A 22,906-nucleotide genomic window follows, 5' to 3' on the forward strand; every position below is an offset into this window, starting at 1 on the left:
CTTTTTCTTCATGTGGGAATGCCTCGCACTTCCACTCAGAAAGTGGGCTCTGAATTTATACATAATTCTCACAAGCTGACTGTGTTCTCAGCCCACAGACGATTAAAAACAAAAATTAAACGAGGGTAGGAAGCTCTGCTAGATGGAGGACTATTAATAGCTGCCACTATTTTTTTTTTAATCACTAACAGCCAAAAAAATTAACAGCAGCTACTCTGGTGTCCAAAACACATCTTAAACTAAATAAAAAATGTTTGATATCACAATCGCCTGAAGATATTCGGAGCCATGAAAACAATGCTAATATATATAAAAATAAATACATAATCTAATTTAAATTCTTTTCAGAAAAAAAGCCTTTAAAATTTTTAATTATGTGGAAATTTACCCACGTAAAGTTCTATTTTGTAAGAGTATTTTTTAAAAATAACTAATTTCTCAACTAAGCTTGAGATAGTGTTACTAGCCCCACTAAGAAGGAAGTATATATTTTTAAAACTATCTCTATATATAAATGACTAAGTGTCTGTCCTTCCCTCTGACCAGTAGCTATGACGAGCACTGACCACCAGGGGGCAGATGCTCAATGCAGGAGCTGCCATGACACACACTGGCCATTTAAAAATAAACAGGACCGCGGACCTGGTGCCAACAAATCAACATTCGGCTTCCCCCAGGTGGGACACAAGCCCTGCCACCACTCTGGAGTGACACCCCACCAAATCGCGGTTTCCCATGCCTCATCTCATTTGATCCTCACAGAAGTCCTGGAGTAGGTAGATAGGAGACTCAGTAGAATCCTATTTTCTTTTCATAAGCAAGACAAGGGAGATTTAGAAAGTTTAGAAACTTGACCCGACTGAAAAGAAGTAAGAAATGGTGGACCCTGAAAATGACTTCAGGTTTTCTCACTGTGCAGAATATAATCAAACACTGCTGCAGTTAAATACTTTACCCTTTGTTCTCCCTGCGTGATCTACAACAGTAATTTGCTTCATATTGATATTTATTGCTGTGTTGCTGACAATTACCTAAAAGAGAAGTTGGGGTGCTTCACTGGGCTGGAAAAAGTTTAGCTAAATCAGAAAGCAGGTCTAATTAAGTAAATCTATCTACATATATAAAAGGCTAAGTTGACTCATGCAAGCACGATATATATAAAGCTCTCGCTGGTGCCAATCACACGCGTGTGTTTCGATCTGTCATTGTTGATTGTGAATTTGATTGACATTTCTATTATAGAGAAAGGGCGAATAGCGGTATTAAAATATTTCTTCTAGTTAATTTCCTTTCAATGTGCACGAATCCATGCACTGGGACATTCGTTTCTAACATATTTGAGCAATTTAAACTTTAAAAATATTCTTAATACTTAGAACTCTAATAAATATTCAATTTTTAAAAATTCTCTGCATCCATTATATTAAGAAATAAGGTCCCATCCTCCTCTTGACCTACATCTAAGCAACAGCAACCAAAGCTTTCAAAAGCGGCCGGGAACATTATGTTTCTGAAGGTTGTATATCTCCAAAACACTGTCTTTGAATTTCCAAATTTAACTTGTGCTTCAGAAGAAATAACAAGTTAGTAGAAGACGGTCTAAATTGCCCATCTGCCTTCCTACGAGGCAATCTTGGGTTTTAGAAACAGTCCGTCTCCAAACATTCAAATTGTAAACCTTATTTCAACAGATGCTTTGTGCAATGTGTAGCAACTATTTCCATATGTTTCACAAGGCAAAACAAGCTGGTTTATGACCCTCATTTGCATTCACCTTTGCATTCTCCTTCATGTATCTGGAGCTGGACCTGCCATGTCTCTAGGACATTTAGGCTTCGCATGGAAGCAAGAAAAAATGGGCACTGCATCCCCTGCTGTTGCCATCTGTGATGTAGGCTGGGAGCAGGTGTCTTGGATACACTGCCTTTGGAAGAAGCTGAGATAAAACAGTTTTCTAAATGACTGTGCGATGAGGCTTTCAGGCAAAGGCCTGCAATTAATTGACTGTTGAAAATCAAAACCATAATATTAGAGCTGAAATAATTTTAGCTATCAATTATGGTTGGCTTTTAGGAAATGAGGACTTTTATAACAATATATGTTACCTCATGTTCAATAAAATTGTGCATTAAAAATACCAGGGTTCGTTGAAACCTACAATGATTTACAAGACATATATCTGTCAAAGGACTTCTATACGTTATGTAAAAAAAATCCTGCAACTGCAACACAATAACAAAAGGACAAATGTACTAATTTGAAAATGGGCAATGCCCAGCTGGTGTTGCTCAGTGGTTTAGTGTCGATCCATGCACCAAAGAGGTCACCGGTTCTATTCCCAGTCAGGGCACATGCCCAGGTTGCAGGCTCCATCCCCAGTAGGGGGTGTGCAGGAGGCAGCTGATCAATGGTTCTCTCTCATCATTGATGTTTCTCTCTCTCTCCCTCTCCCTTCCTCTCTGCAATCAATAAAAATATATTTTTTAAAACATATATGTCCACATGAAGACCCATTCATGAATCTTCATAGCATCTTTCTCTATAACAACCCAAAACTGTATATAATTTAGATGTCCACTAGGGAAAAAAATAACCAAATTATGGAATGTTCCTACAGAGGCAGACAGCTAAGCCATGAAAAGGGCATACCGCTGGTGAACACAACACGGATGAATACAATGCTGAGGGAAAGCAGGCAGGCCCAGACGCAGTGCATACTGTGTAACTCAATTCCAGAATCGGCTGAACTAACCCGTCAGTGGCAGAGATCAGATCGGTGGTTGCTCCTTGTGGTGGTGACGGCGGGGAAGGGGGAGTGACCGGCAAGGGCACAGGAGAGCTTTCTGGGGCTATAGAAATTCTGTGTTTCCATGTGCATTTGTCAGACTGGTTGAACAGTCAAGTTAAGATCTGAACTTTTTGTGGTATGGTCATTATTCACTCATAAAAAAATAATTTTAAAACTTTAACAAGAACAGAAATAGCAGGGTTGATGAGTTTGCATAAGGTAGGAACCAGAGCACTAACACACATAGTTATTGAGTTATTAGTACCTAGGAAGGTAACTTGGATCACTGAGACATGCATATGAAAATGGCCAAAGGCTGCCTCGCAGGACACCAGATACTGTTGACCCTTGAAATGGCCTGGTGCTGGCGGGGTGCCAATGAAATGCTGGTGGCAGTGGGTCTCTGGGACAGGGCAGCCACAAAAGTGAATGCAGGAGGTGGTACAGTCGACGACAAGCCAGAGCCCCACAAGGCAGGGGCAGCGCTTCTCCGGGGAGCAAGGCCCAGGAGCAGACACTTGTTTTTAATTTTCTTAAAAGACGGCAGAAAGGGCTCCTGCTGCCTGTCAGCAGCCAAGGGAGGTTATAGTTCTATTCCTTCCAACCAGATCTTATCCCCAGGAAAATCGAAAATAAAACAATCTAATTCCCATAGTAAACTAACATGCCCTTACCCATCTGCCAATCATGATGAGGCAATTAATGTGACAGGAATATGCCCTAGCACAGTGATGGCGAACCTTTTGAGCTCGGTGTGTCAGCATTTTGAAAAACCCTAACTTAACTCTGGTGCCATGTCACATATAGAATTGTGTTGATATTTGCAACCATAGTAAAACAAAGATTTGTATTTTTGATATTTATTTTATATATTTAAATGCCATTTAACAAAGAAAAATCAACCAGAAAAATGAGTTCGCATGTCACCTCTGACACGCGTGTCATAGGTTCGCCATCACTGCCCTAGCAGAACAGATGGCACTGAGTATGACCAAGCACTAGTTACTGTTTTGCGTTTGTTATGTTACTTATAAATGAGCGACTGCTGCATTTTCTGGAAGAGGATACTCAGGCTCCAACAGGTAAAGTGATTTGCCCAACTCTCTCCAGTTTCTCCTTTGCAGGAATCAGAATACAGGTTTAAACTTCACATCTCATGCTTTTTATCATCAAACTGTACTGCCTCCTAGGTTACTTCATCCATACCAGCACCCTTCATTGGGGAAAATGTAGGCCCCCATCCCATTAGAGGTGTTGAGAGAGCTATACCTGACTTCGGTTTTCTCCTTGGCTCACATTTCAACACCTCCCCTAAAGTGTCTCCATCACCTGAATGCCCCTTTCTTGTCTCATTACCCTCTTGTGTACTGACTGCTGAGGACATGCGGCTCTCACCTTGCATCCATCCGCAAAGTTGTAAGGCTGTTGTCTGTCCCATATCTCATGACCTCCATGCTAAGAATAGCAAGCTAGAAGAGTTTCCAGTGAGATCATCTAGATGAAAGCCTTCTCTAAACTATACAGTTCATACATAGACACTGTTCCAAAAAGGAGTTATGATAAACAGAACCTTCTCAGGCTCTCTCCCCAATGAAAAGTTCTTGGTTTCTAAAGGTAATCCCCTCATTGTCTATTAAATGAGTGACTCCATGATAATTTCATGTCAATAGGAAAGAAAAAAAAGGATGACTAGTAAAGGGGTTATGGTTTAGATGAGATCAATTAGTGTATGTTGCATGTATATTAGATTCACCCTAGTATGTTGAGTGCGCACTCTAGATCTAAGATGTTTTTATTCCCTTTTTAAAGTAAACATCAATTTACTCATCCAGTATTGCCTTTGTAACAAGATACATAGGTACACACAAAGGCAACAAGCAGCAGAAAACATACAAGTAACCGTTCAAGAAATGTAGCCGTTCTAATGGCACCGTCCATGGAGGCAAGCAGGTATGTGGGTTACGTCTCAAATCAATCCAGTCCTGGTGGCACATTGAAAAGTTGAACAATATTCTTCATTAAGCACTAAATTCTGAATTTCTAGTCAAATGGCATAAACAGCTTCCTAGTTCCAGTTTGTGACCACTGTCATTGACCTGAGCAGATGAACAGAACAAATGTGTAGCATCCCACACCATTTGCTAGCGAGCCCTTCTTAGATGGAACAGAAAGTAGTTGCTTTACATATTTAATGACTTTATTAAGCTAACTGGAAAGTTTCAGAAGAACCAATGGATTTCAATATTTGTATTTTCTGACCCAGAATTCAAATGTTGACTCAGAACTCAAATAGCATGTGGTGGCAGTGGTCATAGGAGGAGGTGCGAGGATGTTTGTGTGATCACCGTCTTACCTCAGTGACACTGAGTCAGCCTGTCTGGAAAGTCTGCTCTATAGAACTTGTCAAAAATATCTGCTACCTATCCCTGACCGGTTTGGCCCAGTAGATAGAGTGTCGGCCTGCAGACTGAAGGGTCCCAGGTTCGATTCCAGTCAAGGGCATGTACCTTGGTTGCGGGCACATCCCCAGTAGGGGGTGTGCAGGAGGCAGCTGGTCAATGTTTCTAACACTCTATCCCTCTCGCTACCTCTCTGTAAAAAAAAAAAAAAAATCAATAAAAATATGTTTTTTAAAAAATATCTGCTACCTACATTTCCCTCTTCTTGCAAAGGTTGATTTTTTAAGAGAATTATTAGGAAGATCTCCAGAAACAAATGGTTGGAAGAGTACAATCTTGACACATTTGCCTTCTTTATGTAGCAAAAAATACCATTAAGTAGAAGAGTTCCTAAAGTCAAGCAGGTTATGAGCACCTGGGGACAGAAAGGAGTCATCCACCCTCCTTTATCCACCCAAAGAAAATGCATGCATTCAACCCAGAGCAGTTGGGTGGAATATTTTAATAATTTCAATAATATTTGAACCAATTACCTCCTGAGGATAAACTGGGAAGACAGTAGCAAGTTCATAATATCAGGAATGTATATTTTGAGATAAGTTACAAAAGTTGACTTCAAAGAAGAAATCATGGGGGTTTGGGAGAAGTGATGAATTTTTAGTTTTATAAAATATGGGGAGGGTGTATAGTATTGATTTAATCAAAAGATAAATATAACGGCACCAAAAGATTAGTCCTCTTAGCACAGTGTCCAAAGCAAACACACCATAAACCAAATTTGGTTATTATTCATGCCTCAACCTGAACACTTCTAGTCCTAAAGGGACCTTCTCGGAGGCCCTCTGGGCAATATTAAAATAACGCAGAGATTGTGTCATTCAAAGCAAGCCTTACATTGTGTGACAGAGTGAAACAACGTGACCCAATACTTGGAGTTATTAAAAGCTAGCAAGTTTAAGAAGAAGAATAAAATGTTGCATAACCACTGCTACTTTAAAACTAGCCAGTTCCTTTAAACTCTTAGATAGCCTTCTCAGATAACAATAGAAAGGGTACAAGAAATCCAAAATAAACACATCGAGAAGCTCCATCTCTACCTTGCCTTAAGCTTATAGTTTATTGTTTATTATCCAAACCAACAGCTTCCTATAAAAAGAACATTTATACTTAGAACAAGAAGCTGGCTGAACAAAGTCAGTTGTCTGATAAATGGTCAAATAAATAAGCTTTATATGTTTATGATGGTGTTGTTGTTTTTTTTACATTTTTAGAATAAAATAAACTTATAAATAATCTGACATCTGTAATTTGACAGTTGACTTCTCACCTAAATCCTTAGTAAACACTTACCCACTTTTAGGTAATGTAGAAAAACGAAAAAAATATTCTAACTTGTAAAGCAAAAATATATATGTAGAGAATACATTTTAAAAGGATGTTCACACATATTTAATATTTTGACACACATTAAATTCATAAGCACTTTGTCCAACCCTAAAATAACCCCTTAAAAGAAAATAAGGAGGAATGATCTTTTCTACCACAAGATGGGTCCAAACTAGCTAATAAAATCAGGGCAGAATCCACAAACAATTTGCAGGCTCAACTATCCCAGGTGAACAAGATTTTTCCCCCTTGTTTACTGTTTCAGATATTGAGACGTTTTATTTAATTTTGAAAGCATTAACAGTCTCGGACAAGTTTAGCAACCGAAAGGAAAGCCAGTGGTTAAAGCAATCTACCTAGCTACTAGGCAAATGCCTCCGAACGCCCACAGTACGCCTTCTGGAACCATTTCATTGTCATAACTGTCTCACTAATACAGCAGCTGTAACCTCTACAAATGGCTGCAGTCCTTTCACCCCACCTCAGAGGGGACGAAACTGGGCCGTAACAAATGGTTGCTACTCACTTTTCAGTTTCCTTGTCTTCTGCTCCAGGGCCTGGCCAGTGTTCACTAACTCGGTATTTATAGCCTGGAGACTCAGTTGTTCTGAAATTGCTTCCTCTGACTGATGCAGCAACGACTTCGCCTGTTCCCCGGCAGAGTGGGCTGTGCCCTCTCGGTCCTCAACCTGGAGACATACAGTTAATACTGGGTTTTCACAGTGTGTCCCGGAAAGAAAGCCATTGAGCGCACACTCTTATGCACAGGAAACTGCAAATGTGCTTTTGTTCTCAGGGAAGCGATAAGCCTCCCCTGAACTTCTGCAATTCTGTGTTTGCATGGGCTCCGTGTGCCCCAGCTCCATCCACAGCCCCAACAGTCCTGATATGTCAAGTTGCCTCTTTCTGCAGAGCTGCCTCCTTTCGCAGCAGACTGTTGACACCGCCTCTTTGACAACGCCCCCTTTACTTCCTCCGCACACTGCTAGTCTCCAGGGACTGAACTTCACAGTTCCTCTTTGGGGTTTTTTTTTCTTTCTTTCTTTCTGTTGTTGTTCCTTCTCCATTTTTATCTCATGGTTTGAAGGACATCGGAGGAGGCTTCCCCTAAATATAACATAGTCAAAGGCCGCCCTACCTGCTCCTCTGCATCCTCTATCCGTTGACTGGCTCCTTGGACCTTCTTTCTGAGGATGGCTTCCTGGTCGACAGCATCTTCTTGCAGTTGTTTAATGGCTTCTAGTTGTTTCTGCCTGGAGTTAAAAAAAAAAAAATCCCCCCCCCCCCCTTTTTTTTTTTAACAAATTTAGAGCAGTGGTTCTCAACCTTCCTAATACCACGACCCTTTAATACAGTTCTTCATGTTGTGGTGACTCCCCAACCATAAAATTATTTTCGTTGCTACTCCATAACTGTAATTTTGCTACTGTTATGAATCGTATTGTAAATATCTGATATGCAGGATGGTCTTAGGCGACCCCTGTGAAAGGGTTGTTTGACTGCCAAAGGGGTCGCGACCCACAGGTTGAGAACCGCTGCCTTAGAGGCTGGAGCTACAAGGAGGTCACAGTAGCAGGTGCAATATTGACACAGCACAGCTAGCTTTTGCAGAAAATAAAAAAGAATGAGTGAGGGAGGAAAAAGAGAAGAAACAAACTTTATTTCATGACCTTAGCCTTTCTCCTTAAAAGTTGCCAATCATGCTGGAAATGTGTGCCATGAGGACAGGAAGGGCGCTCCCAAGCTCACACGAAAGCCAGCTGCCAGTATTTCCCCTGCAGTCTTTTCTTTCTGAAGACCTTCTGCTCTCTTTCTTCCTCAGCCCAATCTCTCAGTGTTGTTATGTCACCTCTCTTCCGGATCTGACCTTAATTCTCAAAATACGTCAAACTGCATCTACTCTGATAACAGAGGAGATTATCTGAAGTACGCTATGTATCAATATTTCAATGACTATCTGGAAACAACTTGCCCTGAATAAGGATCTTAGCTCAAAGGGATGACAAACTTTGGGAGTTTCAAAGCAGGGAGGGAAACATTGTCAAGTTTAGGCCGCTTGTGTGCCTCTTCAAATGTTAACACACAGAATCCCATTGTGCGTTGTCATAAATCCGGCCCTGATTACAAAAAGGACCACACAAAAGACAAGGATGGGTGAGAATGCTTTACCATTATAGCAAACCAGCAAACAAAACCCTAAACAAAATTAAAACCATCTGAACACATATTCTACTAAGATGGTACAATAGCTTATAGTCAGAGTTTTCTTAAATCGTGGTGAGAACATTTAACATGAGATTTACCCCCTAACACGGTTTTAAATATATAATGAGAACATTTAACATGAGATTTACCCCCTAACACAGTTTTAAATACATAACACAGAGTTAACTATATGCACAATGTTATACAGCAGATCCCTACAACTTTCTCATCCTATGTAACTAAAACTATACCCGTTGAAGAATTGCAACTCCCATTTCTTCCTCCCCGAACCCTTGGAAACCACCATTCTACTCTCTGCTTCTATTGGTTTGATAATTTTTAACACCTCATTTAAGTGTAATCATGCAGTTTGTCCTTGTGTAACTGATTTATTTCACTTAGAAAAAGGTCCTCAAGATTCATCCATGCTGTCGCATGTGGCAAAATGTCCTTCTTTTTAAAGGTTGAATATTATTTCTATACCTCATTACTTCATCCATCCACTGATGAACACTTAGGCTGTTTTCACATCTTATTCTGAGTAATGCCGCAATAAACAGGAGTGTGCCAGTATCTCTTGGAGACTCTGCTCTGACTTTTGTTGGATATATACCCAGAAGTGTGATTGCTAGATCATATGGTAGCTCTATTTAAATTTTTTTGAGGAACCTCTATACTGTTTTCCATAGCAGTGGCACCGTTTTATATTCCCATGAACAGTATACAGAGTTTCAATTGCTCTACATCCTTGTCAACACTTGGTATTTTTTTGGATTTTTTTTTAATGCAGTCTTCCTAACAGGTGTGATTTGTTCATCACTGTAAATGACTCATTGTGGTTTTTATTTGCATCTCCCTGATGATCAGAGATTTTGAACATTTTTTTTCATATACCTGTTGGCCAATTGTGTATCTTTTTTGTTATTGTTTTTTTTTTTGAAAGATGGCTATTTAAGTACTCTGATCATTTCTTTTCCCTGACATCCATGTTCCTTCCATATCTTAGCTAACACTAGCAATGCTGCAATGAACATAGGGGTAAATATATCTTTTTGAATTAGTGTGCTTTTTGTGCATGTGTTTTTGTTTTTCATAAATACCCAGAAGTGGAATTGCTGGATCATAAGGCAGCACCCCTTTTAATTCTTTGAGGAAACTCCATAGTATTTCCTATAGTGTGACATTTCAACTAAGAGTCACCCCTGGGAAGTTGTGACAAATTCAGGCTTCATACATTTCCTCAGAGATCAGAGGGAAAAAGTGAAAGTGTTTGTGAGAACATTTAACATGAGATTTACCCCCTAACACGGTTTTAAATATATAATGAGAACATTTAACATGAGATTTACCCCCTAACACAGTTTTAAATACATAACACAGAGTTAACTATATGCACAATGTTATACAGCAGATCCCTACAACTTTCTCATCCTATGTAACTAAAACTATACCCGTTGAAGAATTGCAACTCCCATTTCTTCCTCCCCGAACCCTTGGAAACCACCATTCTACTCTCTGCTTCTATTGGTTTGATAATTTTTAACACCTCATTTAAGTGTAATCATGCAGTTTGTCCTTGTGTAACTGATTTATTTCACTTAGAAAAAGGTCCTCAAGATTCATCCATGCTGTCGCATGTGGCAAAATGTCCTTCTTTTTAAAGGTTGAATATTATTTCTATACCTCATTACTTCATCCATCCACTGATGAACACTTAGGCTGTTTTCACATCTTATTCTGAGTAATGCCGCAATAAACAGGAGTGTGCCAGTATCTCTTGGAGACTCTGCTCTGACTTTTGTTGGATATATACCCAGAAGTGTGATTGCTAGATCATATGGTAGCTCTATTTAAATTTTTTTGAGGAACCTCTATACTGTTTTCCATAGCAGTGGCACCGTTTTATATTCCCATGAACAGTATACAGAGTTTCAATTGCTCTACATCCTTGTCAACACTTGGTATTTTTTTGGATTTTTTTTTAATGCAGTCTTCCTAACAGGTGTGATTTGTTCATCACTGTAAATGACTCATTGTGGTTTTTATTTGCATCTCCCTGATGATCAGAGATTTTGAACATTTTTTTTCATATACCTGTTGGCCAATTGTGTATCTTTTTTGTTATTGTTTTTTTTTTTGAAAGATGGCTATTTAAGTACTCTGATCATTTCTTTTCCCCAACTACACATTTGTTTAATTCCCATCCCCCAGCCCCCATTTTGGCAATGATCAGCTTGTTCTCCATATCTATGGTTCTGTTTGTATTTTGTTTTATTAATTTGTTTTGTTTTTATAGATTCCGCTTATAAGTGAAATCATATAATATTTGTCTTTTTTTGACCTATTTAACTTAGCATAATACCCTCTAGGTCCATACATGCTGTCGCAAAAGTTAAGCTTTCCTTCTTTTTTACAGCTGAGTAGTATTCCATTGTGTAAATATACCAGATTTCTTTGAATTAGTGTGCTTTTTGTGCATGTGTTTTTGTTTTTCATAAATACCCAGAAGTGGAATTGCTGGATCATAAGGCAGCACCCCTTTTAATTCTTTGAGGAAACTCCATAGTATTTCCTATAGTGGCTACACTAATTTACAATCCCACCAATAGTGCACAGGGCCCCCTTTTCTCCACATCCTCTCCAGGACCTGTTCCTTGTTGATTTATTGATGATTGCCAATCTGACAGATGTGAGGTGATATCTCATTGTGGTTTAAACTTGTATCTCTCAAATGATTAGTGACACTGAGCACCTTTTCATATGTCTATCGGCTATGTCCTCTTTGAAGAAATGTCTATTCAGGTCCTCTGCCAATTTTCAAACTGGGTTATTTGGTGTTTTTGTTTGTTTGTTATTGAATTGTAGAAGTTCCTCATGTATTTTGAATATTAACCCCTTATCAGATATATGGTTTGGAATATTTCCTCTCATTCCATAGGTTACCTTTTCACTCTGTGAATTCCTTTGCTGTGAAGAAGCTTTTTTAGTCTGATATAGATCGACTTGTCTATTTTTTTCTGTTGTTGCCTGTGCTTTTTGGTGTCCTATCCAAGAAATCATTGCCAAGACCAATGCCATGAAGCTCCCCCGCCCCCGCCCCGCCGCCCCAAGATTTTCTTCTAGGAGTTTTACAGTTTTAGGCTTTATGTTTAAGTCTTCTCTCCATTTTGAGTTGATTTTCATAGATGGTATATAATAAGGGATCAAATTCATTCTTTAGCATGTGGATATCCAATTTTTCCAACACCATTTGTTGAAAAGACTATTGTTTTTCATTGTGTATACTTGGCACACTAGTCAGAGATCAGGTGGATTGCTCCATTCTCTTCTCTTGGTCTCTATGCCTGTCTTTAGACCAGTACCATACTGTTTTGATTACTGTAGTTTTATGATATATTTTGAAACCAGGAAGTGTGATACTTTCAGATTTGTTTTTTCTCAAGATTGTTTTGACTATTTCAGGTGCTTTGTGGTTCCATATAAACATTAGGATTGTTTTCCTCTATTACTGTAAAAAATGCCATTAGGATTGCCCTAACTGGTTTGGCTCAGTGGATAGAGTGTTGGCCGATGGACTGAAGGGTCCCAGGTTTGATTCCAGTCAAGGGCATGTACCTTGGTTGTGGGCTCTCATTGATATTTCTAACTCTCTATCTCTCTCCTTCTCCCTTTCTCTCTGTATTAAAAAAAAATCAATAAAATATATATGTTTTAAAATGCCATTAGGATTTTGATAGGGATTACATTAAATATGTAAGTTGCTTTGGATAGTTTGAATATTTTAACATTAAGTCTTCCAATTCATGAACATAGGATGTATTTCCATTTATTTACGTCTTGATTTCTTTCAGCGATGTTTTGTAGTTTTCAGTATACAAGTCTTTACCTCATTTGTTAACTTCATTCCTAAGTGTTTTATTTATTTGGATGGTATATTAAATGGGATTGTTTTTCAGGTTTCTTTTCAGCTATTTTATAAATAGTTTTATAGAAATGTAACTGATTTTTGTATGTTAATTTTGTATGATATAAAATTAAATTTGTTTATTAGTTTTAACAGGTTTTTTTGGAATCTTTTTGGTTTTCTATATGTAAAACCATGTTATCTTCAAACAGAGATGACTTTACTTCTTCCTTTCCAATGTGGATGCCTTTGTCTTGTCTAATTGCTCTAGTACCATGTTGCACGGAAGAGGTGAGAGTGGGCATGCCTGCCTGCCTGCCTGCCTTATTTCTGAACTTAGAGGAAAAGCTTTCGGTTTTTCACCATTGAGTATGATGTTAGCTGTGGGTTTTTCATAGATAGCCTTTATGATGTTGAGGTAGTTACCTTCTATTTCTAGTTTTTTGAATACATAGTTTTATTATGAAAGAGTAAAAAAAATTATGACAAGTGTTGAATTTTGTTAAATGGTGTTTTTTGGAATCAATTTAGGTGCTCTTGTGGTATTTATTCTTCATTCTGTGAATGTGCTGTATCACATTAATTTATTTGTGTATGTGGAGTCATTCTTGCATCAAAGGGATAAATTTCCCTTCATCGTGATATATAATCATCTTTTTAATGTGCTGTTGAAATTGGTTTGCCAGTATTTTGTTGAGGATTTTTACATGTATATTCATCAGGGATATTGGTCTGTAGTGGGGTGTATGTGCGTGTGCGTGTGTACAGTGTTTTTGGTGTCAGGATAATGCTGGCCTCATAAAATAAATCGGTAAGTTGTCCCTCCTTTTCAGTTTTTTGAAAGAGCTTCAAAAGTTTGCATTAATCTTCTTTAAATGTTTGATAGATTCACCAGTGAAGACAACTGGTCCTGGGCTTTTCTTTGTTGGGAGGTTTCTGAATATTGTTTCAGCCTCTGTACTAGTTATTGATCTGTTCAGATATTCTGTTTCTCCTTGATTCAGTCTTGGTTAAGTTGTATGTTTCTAGGAACTTATTTATTTCTTCAAGGTTATCCAATTTGTTGGTGTATAATTGTTCATAGTCTTTTATGATAGCTTCCCCTACTGTGGCATCAGTCGTAATGTCTCCTCTTCCATTTCAGATTTTACTTATTGGAGTAGTCTCTTTTTTCTAAGTCTAGCTAAATATTTGTTGATTTTGTTTATCTTTTTTTTTCCCAAAACCAACTCTTAATTTCATTGATTTTTTAAGATTTATTTTCCTATTTTGTTTACTTCTGTTTTAATTTTTATTATTTCCTTCCTTGTGCTAAATTTAAACTTTGTTTTTTTTCTAGTTCCTTGAGAAATGATCTAAGCTCTCAAGAGTCCACTATCATCTGAATGAAAGCAAAATGACTCTGCAGACCAATAGAAATACATACTTAATAATATTAAATTTTAATAACTTGTGTGTGTGTGCATATATAATACATTTAATGTACTTTATAAGTCATAACAATCTTAGAAATAGCTTTAAAAAATTAGGTAGAACCATCTGTTAAAAACATTTAACAGCCGGTCATTATGGCTCAGTGGTTGAGCATCGACCCATGAACCAATAGGTCACTGGTTCTATTCCCAGTCAGGGCACATGCCTGGGTTGCAGGCTTGGTCCCCAGTAGGGGGAGTGCAGGAGGCAGCCAATCAATGGTTTCTCTCATCACTGATGTTTCTAGTTTTTTTATCCCTCTTCCTTCCTCTCTACCCTAAAATCAATAAAAACATTAAAAAAATTGTTTATAGCATTAAAAAAATTTAACAGCTGTTGAACCACTGAAGATTTTTCTTTTATTGAGATTATTATCACATTAAGAGGTAAATATTAGTTTTCAGTGTGTTTAAATATTAGTTTAAATTCAGTGCTGAATTTAAATTCAGCAATTCTCCTTGCTAACATGTTAATGCTACATCTTGATTACTACTCCTGCCAAGTCTGAGCCACCCCCAGACTTTGGCATCCAAAATAGATTTTAGTTTCAGACCACAAACCTCTAAGTCAAGGGTGCCTCTTCTCTTTCTTGCATTCCCACAACTAATTCACTAGCATGTCAGATATGATTCATCCTCAAAACATAGTTTGAATCCAACCATTCCTTACCACCTTTATAGCAATCACCCTGGCTCATGTTACATCTCTCACCTGGACTATTGCAATAGTTCTTAACTCAATGCTTTTGTCTTGCTTTTTTACCATGACCCAGTAAATATAAATAGTTTATATTTCAAGCAATTACACGTACACACACACACACACACACACACACAGTCACAGCTGAAACAAAAATGCTATGAATCATTACTTACTCTTACTATATATAATACACTCTGATAGTTCAGATATATTTTTTAATGGGTCATAATCCAGTAAGTTGATTTCAGGATCTCTAACTGGCAATCTATTACTGAAAAAGCTCATCTCACTAGTCCCCTGCTTTAAACCTTGCCCTCTATAGATAATTTTCTACCCAGCAGCCTGAAAAATCTTTCAAAACTTCTCTGCTTATAACCCTATGATGGCTTCCCATCCACTCAGAATAAAATCCCACTCCTAAACATGAACTGAATGGCTGTGGACCTAACCCCTGACTGTCTCTCTGGCCTCTTCTCCACCACTGCTCAGAACTCACTCCACCCCAGTCATGCCGGCCTCTCACCGATGCTCAAACATACCAATCTCATTACAACCACAAGGCCTTTGCACTAGTTAGTTCCTCTGCCTCAAACACTGCTGAGATCATTACATAGCTCACTCTCTCATTTCACTCAGCTATCCACTCAATTGATCACTCCTCAGACAGGGCTTTCCTGGCCATTTTTCTAAAATTAGGTTCTCCTGACCCTGTCATTCTTGGTCTTCGTATACTGCTTTAATTTACTTCATATCAACCTGGCATTACAGTATATAATTATATGTTTATTTGTTCATCATCTGTGTCCCTCAATAGATCTTAGTTTCATGGAGGCAGAGATTTCTGTCTTGTTTCTTATAATTCCCTAGTACCTATGTGGGAGGGACAAGGCAACAGAGTCAGGCAAAGAACTGACACTTTGATGTTGCCCAATGATGACATGCTTTTCAAACCAAGCCTTTTGAGGCACTTTTTTTTGTCACTACCTCACCTTGACTCTTGGGCATGTGCTCTGACTGGGAATCGAACCATGACCTCCCAGTTCACAGGTTGACACTCAACCACTGAGCCACAGTAGCCGGGCTTGACTCAATTCTTTCCATTCCTCGGCTCTGGAACCTAGTTATCTTTCATCCTAGTCAGAATGGAAGCCTTCTCCTCCTAAGTTTATAGCCTCTGAAAGTTGCCTTTAAAAAAATATTTCCTACCTCATCTAAAGACAATACCCTTATTCTCACAAATTTCTCCACTCATTTTCTCATGCATAGTTAAAACCCAGAGCCAAGTCATTTGGTGTATAGTGTCTGTATGAGTTTGTCTATTTTAAATTATGTCTAGAATTTAGGGGCTAATCCTTTCTTACATTTATAAATAGCACTTTTCCCACTGCTGGTTTTCCAGAATATTTTTAATGAGCATTATACCAGATTTTAGCAAGTAGATAGTAGGGGATTAATAGTTGCAAGAACATGCGTTTTAAAGCTGAACATATCTAGATCTGATCCCAGTTGTCACTTAATCCTACCTGGGTGACCTTGGGATGTTATTGAACCTCTCTGGAGATAAATACACGTTAAATTCTTAGCACTACATCCAACACAGTAAGCTTCCAACAAATTGCACCTACTCTTATTTTCTTGTGTGTCTAGTAGATAATACAAAAGATTCACATATTCAGAGATGACTCTAGTAGTAGAGGCCTCTCTCAAAATAGTTCTTTGTTGCTAAACAGAAGAATTTCAATACTCCCTTTTGTGGAGACGGTATCTGGGTAAGGAAGCTGCATATCTCCTTAACCCACAGCTTTACCACTAAGGGGAAGTCTCGGCTCACTGCTTCTTAGGAAAAGCAGAAGATTATTTTCTTGAGAGTTCCTTCTGGTATTATCTCTGGCATCTAGTTTTCTTACTTAGGGGGAAGAAAATAGTTTTTCTCCTGGCTATTTTTTAAAGCAACCTTGGCCTCTAATGACATTTTTTTTTTTTACTTTATTAAAATTCAGTATATACCCATGTTCATTCATTCCTTTGAAAAGCACTTCTTAAGGGAACACTTAGTATGGTACTAGCAGCTATAGAAACAGAGGTTAACAAAAGATATACTCACTGCCCTTGTGTTTAGTATATGTGCTTTACAAGCTACAAATTTCAAGAAGCCCCCATAATCATAAGAATTAAGGTGAGAGAAAGGGTTAGTTGGTAAATTATTTTATATTTAGAGCCCTTTATTCCCCAGACTCTTTTCAAATGAGATTTATTTCCTGGTGTCCAGTGTGATGCACTGTATCCTAAGGTGGAACATGACGCCCAATGGGATAGGAGTCAACAGACCCAGCATCAGGTTCTTCCATTAATAGATCTACCTGTGGATTTTCCATTAACTCTCAGATCTTGATTAATTCACTTTACATTCTTATGCCTTGGTCTTGTGTCATTACAGTGGTAAAGCTGTGGCTTAAGGAGATATGCAGCTTCCTTACCCAGATACCATCTCCACAAAAGAGAGTATTGAAATTCTTCTGTTTAGCAACAAACAACTATTTTGAGAGAGGCCTCTACTACTAGAGCCATCTCTGAATATGTGAATCTTTTGTATTATCTACCAGCCGTGGGCAAACTACGGCCCGCGGGCTGGATCCGACCCGTTTGAAATGAATAAAACTAAAAAAAAAAAAAAAGACCGTACCCTTTTATGTAATGATGTTTACTTTGAATTTATATTAGTTCACACAAACACTCCATCCATGCTTTTGTTCCAGCCCTCCGGTCCAGTTTAAGAACCCATTGTGGCCCTCGAGTCAAAAAGTTTGCCCACCTCTGTACTAGACACACAAAATAAGAGTAGGTGCAATTTGTGGAAAGCTTACTGTGTTGGATGTAGTGCTAATGATGAGGTTTTACTAAGTGGTCTCTAAGGTCCCTATGGTTAAAAGAATTCTATATTCTGTAATTCCAAATTCCTTCTCTAGAGAAAATAACTCTGATACTGGTTTTCCACAGATTTTAAAGTTCACTATTTGCAATTTTGAATATATTAGTCCATTTTACACTATTTCACAATTCGAGACTGTCAGACAAAATGTCTTCCCTGAAAAAGTATCATCTGAAATCAATACATAGAACTTGGAAAAAAATGAACTTGAAGGCTATGGCACAATTACAACGGTGTCAGGTTCAGAAAGCATGGGTTTCTTATACATAAATGATCGTCACCTGGAAAGATATTCTTTTCCGAAATAAAAATATTCCAGCCCGAATCTCTTCAAAATCTCTATCAACTTGACAAACTCTTTATCAAGAGATTCTTTGTGGTTTCCCAAGTTCTTCAGCATTAATATGCAAAAATTTAGTTTCTCTTCCATGGTATATTTGAATTCCTACAAGGAAAATCACAAAACAAACTCCACTATTCCAGTGTTAAATATAAACATGACAGAGGCAATATGAAATGCTGTGGCCATTCTCCTTCAATAGTACTCCCTGCTATTGGACCCCAAAATTCTAATTGAACACATACTAACTCTTAATTGCCCAGACTGATTATCCTTTAGGTTGATTATCTCAATTTCACAAGTACTTATCAAGTGCATGGAATTGAATTTCACTTGTTTTTAAGATCGTGGGTTCCTGGACATTTCACCAACCATCACAATTGCTTTAGAATAGCATGGGGCAAGGAAGTGCGATGAAATCAGTATCTGTTGATTAGCATTTTCAAGAGCAACTTTTTTAAAAAAGGTTTGGCAAAGGGGTTGAAATTAACATTCCAGAGTTTCCTTCTTGCTTTAGTGTAATTTAGGGGCTGATGAACATTAATAGTTGTCTGGCAATCAAGAAGTAGAGATAATGAGATTTATATGGTTCTTAACAAAACTGGAAATGGCTACCTAAGAAGCTCATGGTTTTCCAATGTTCTGCAAATATGGGAATAACAAAACTGTCAGAATCTCAGGAATAAGATTCTTTTGCACACTAACCATCCTACCAAAGTCAGAGAATTGTAATAAGCCCATGTTAAGTGGCATGGACTAGCCAATTCTCACAAGAATTCAAATAAAATACACTTTTTCATTAAGTCATCTTATTTAGTCTTTGTTTCTCCAACATATAACATATATCTTTAAACTCACTCACTCACTCGCACCTTTTCCTCACCCTCACCCTCAAAGACTTTATCCTAACCGTCATGCTCACCCTCACCCTCATATGCACATTTACACATCCCCCACAGACACTCTACACACAGCATCAGACTGAGATACCAGAAGACTTCAATAATGCCTGACATGGTACTGTACATAATGAAGTATTACCTGGGTTTCAAAGGTTCAAAGGGAAACCAGGAAAATCACAAAATACAGAACACTTACAGTAAGCATATTCTCCCACTTTTCTTTCACAGTAATTTCTGGACTAGTTACCCACTGGAGAGGACTGTCAATGAGGGCTTCCACTTCAGAAACATCTTCATGCTGAAAAAGAGTTTCACATCTTCAACTAGGAATTCAGGGGGAAGACGTATACTATTACATGAGAACTAATATAGACCAAAGTTCTATTATAGAGTAACCTAGAGAAAGTTCCTTCTCAATTAACGCCTCTCAATGACTTGCCTTTACCCCAGGATGTTGCCATGGGTAGATGCTACCTCTCATCAGGTTCTCTATTTATGTTGACTGTGCAGAGATAGAATTGTTTTCCAGCAAAACCTATCCATTTTTATCTTCCTCTCAAATAGAAGGAAACAAGTGTTTTTGTGGATTTTTTCATCTGTCAAACTAAGTACTACCTACCATACATGCTAGGCCCTGTGGAAGGGACTGGAAATATCAACATGAAGATTCTCTGCTTTCTCTGACCATCTAGAGTTTCCAGTCACATATCAAAATGAAGAAAGAGGTGCTAGTCATTAGCTAGAAGGAAATTGCTCAATAGATACCACGTCTTCAGCCCTTTGATAATAAAGATTAACCTGTAGGAAAACTATGCTCAAGCAACCCATATCCAATGGTCAGTTGGTCCTGATTGACTCAGAACTAGATCAACTCCAGGAATATTTGAGAAAAATTTTATCTTTCATAGTAGGATGATTTGGGGGTTTAACAACACACACAGATGTTTGTGCTCAGCAAACAGGTGCAGGTCAGTTGCCTGCAGACATTCCTTGTCAGTGAAACCCCGTGATAGGCGTGTGCTATGTAATACCAGCTTCTGGAGAGTAGCTGTGGATCCCACTCCCTCCTGCTCGAGTTCTCTCAGTGACAGCAGCATTTCTTGGTCCATCATTGTGTCCAGAGATGACAAGCTGATTAAACTGCACTGCTGCTCAATTTCAGTGTTCTGGAATAATTACCAAAATATTCATGACTCTGATCATTCTAATAATGAACATTAATTTTTATTTTATAAAAATAATGCCCAGGTCTCGATGTAAGTGTCCCCATTCTAAATAGTCTTATGGAATCCTTCTACGTCCCCCTAAAAACATTTTTACATTTTCTCTTCCGTATGACCTTAACTTACCATTTATTTGGTTCTTAAGAAAGTCCCATTTATCCCATGGATAACATTTACACGCGGTGATATAAACTGCTATGGCTCATTTTTATACGAAAATAAGGGAACGTAAAGAAATTCACAGGAGAAAAAAAAGGTTGGGATGGGGTGCTCAATAAATCCTACTAAAAACAGATATTGATTTATTCAGTTTCCCTTCCATGTACAGAAGGTAATGTCCCACAAGGACTACTCCTTATACTTCTCTCAAAGTCTCTGTCTCATCATATGGTTGATATATGACAACAGTACATTTAACTTCCTTCTTGTTGGAAAAAGGTCAGAGGGCTCTTATCTCCAGATTCTAATTAAAAGCAAACTTCTTCATCCTTCCGTGGGGTATACCTCAGAGTCAGGACTTGGCCAGCTGTTGAACTCCGGCTGAGAGGTGCAGAACTTCACAAGCTGACATCCTGACACTGTCACCATCTCAGAGGACTGAGGATGAAGCACACTGCCGGGGCAGGCTTGCCATCAGTTCACTCAGTCTGGCAGTTTGGCTTGGGTTCAAACCCGCAGTAAAATGATGAGTATTTGAGACAATGTCAGGAAAGCACAGCCCCCGGCAGAATGTCCAAGGCTGCCTGAGAGCACGTCAGATGAAGGCAGCATATGTTGCCCCTGCGTCCTTGGCAGAAGAAATTCAAACAGCGTTTGCCCCAAAGACATTCTTCCTCCCCTTTCAAGGTCATAGCACAGCTGTCAACAGGAGGACATTCTGACATCCCATTGTCCACAGACATGGAGAGACCATCAAAGTGGTGAAAAGAAAGCAATTTGGTAATAAAGCATTTCCTAACATAATAAACACGAAACTGGAAAGTATAAAAGAGTGGAAATATAGCAATGGGGGGAAAGGGAGTCCCAACATTTAATTCCCCAAAAGGCTTTTGATTGTTCCCTACCACGCTGTAAAGAATTGGGTCTACCTAACAAATGGAGATTTTTTGAAAGTAATCATTCATTTTGCTATTTAAAAATTAGTCAGGCCATATCCGCATTGTCTCAGTGGATAGAGCGTCAGCCTGCGGGCCAAAGGGTCCCAGGTTCGATTCCAGTCAAGAGCACATACCTTGGTTGCAGGCTCCTCCCCAGCCCGGGCCCTGGTCAGGGAAAATAAAAAAAAAAAATTTGCCAGGAGGTGAGGGGTAACAGGGTAGGGGGGACAAGGGAGATAGCTGTAATACTATTAACAATAAAATATATACTTAAAAATAAATAAAAATTAGCCAAAAACATATAAAATGCTAATTTCTGTTCAAAATGTAAGCACACTGTCAATAAATTGGTTTGGTTCAATGACATCCTAAAACAAAGAAACTGCGTGCTGTTTCTGAGAACTCTGTGTATGGTAGACACGGTGTGAGGGACAGGGAAACACTGGAAAGTCGCGCGTGGATCTCTACTGCACCTTTAAGACCCCAGGCTGGCGAACATGTATTTAGTTTGTCCTGAGAAAGACAAGAATATAAAGATTTCTGAAATCTGGGTTCACTGAATGCACAGTTCCACAACCACATGCTTGGCAGTTTTCAGCCATAACTTGAAACAGGTCCGTTCTCCCAGGCGGAGACGTTAGACTTGGATTCCGAAAGCAGTCAGCAGATTCGCCTCAAAATGTCACAGGTGCTTTTCTGCAAGCTATGGACCTTCACTTCATGGTAAGTTATCCCACGTGGTGATTGTTTTCTAAAACTTCCCGTTGATGATAGTTACCTACCTCTGCAGACTGAGCAAGAATGAGTTCACAACGTAAAGATTTTTCTCCTTTGGAGATGATACTCTTATGTTCTTCACTAACATTCAACTGGATCCCATTCCTTGAAAAAAAAAACACACATAAAAAAAAACACGCAAGAACAGTAATCCCATCTGGTTAGGTGTGCCTCCAACATTATGTTTTCTTTCTTTCTTTTTTTAATATGCTTTTTATTGATTTTAGAGAGGGGGGGGAGAGAGAAACATCTATCGACTGCCTCCCACATGTACTCTGATTGGGAACTGAATCTGCAACCTAGGTTTGTGCCCGACTGGGAATCAAACAGGCCACCTTTCGGTGCATGGGACCAATTGAGCTACACCTACTAGGGCCCTAACACTATGTTTTGAGTCAGCAGATTAGGGCTTATTTATGACCAATCAGTAAGCTCCACATGTACTTAGGATTGCGTAAGGTATGTAGGAATACAGAGACAAGAAGAGTCTCTGCCCAGACTAGGAGCTGCATAGATTAGTGATGCTGGGTGGTTGCGAACAAGTAGGCCACACTTTTTAAAACATTTTTAATTTTAATTAATTAATTTTTATTTTTATGAATTGGAACCGATAGTTAAAAATTAGAGCCTAGCTGGTGTGGCTCAGAGGTTGAACACTGACCCATGAACCAGAAGGTTGCGGTTTGACTCCCGGTCAGGGTACATGCTCTGGTTGTGGGCTTGATCTCTAGTGGGGAACATGCAGGAAGCAGCCGATTGATGCTGATATTTCTTTCATTGA

General features: G+C 38.6%; 1 protein-coding gene across 1 annotated transcript in view; it reads right to left on the reverse strand.

Annotated features, from left to right (window-relative positions):
* The window catches only part of LRMP (lymphoid-restricted membrane protein), a 65,001-nt gene extending 57,181 nt beyond the window's left edge, over nt 1-7,820 (reverse strand). The window contains exons 1-2 of the mRNA XM_015568678.1: nt 7,712-7,820; nt 7,100-7,262 (exon numbers count right to left, since the gene is read on the reverse strand). The gene's annotated coding sequence lies outside the window, so the exon portion shown is untranslated. The remainder of the gene's footprint in view (nt 1-7,099; nt 7,263-7,711) is intronic.
* Between the last annotated feature and the right edge of the window lie 15,086 nt (nt 7,821-22,906).

This window comes from Myotis davidii, unplaced genomic scaffold (genome assembly GCF_000327345.1).
Source record: "Myotis davidii unplaced genomic scaffold, ASM32734v1 scaffold385, whole genome shotgun sequence".
Classification (NCBI taxonomy): domain Eukaryota; kingdom Metazoa; phylum Chordata; class Mammalia; order Chiroptera; family Vespertilionidae; genus Myotis; species Myotis davidii.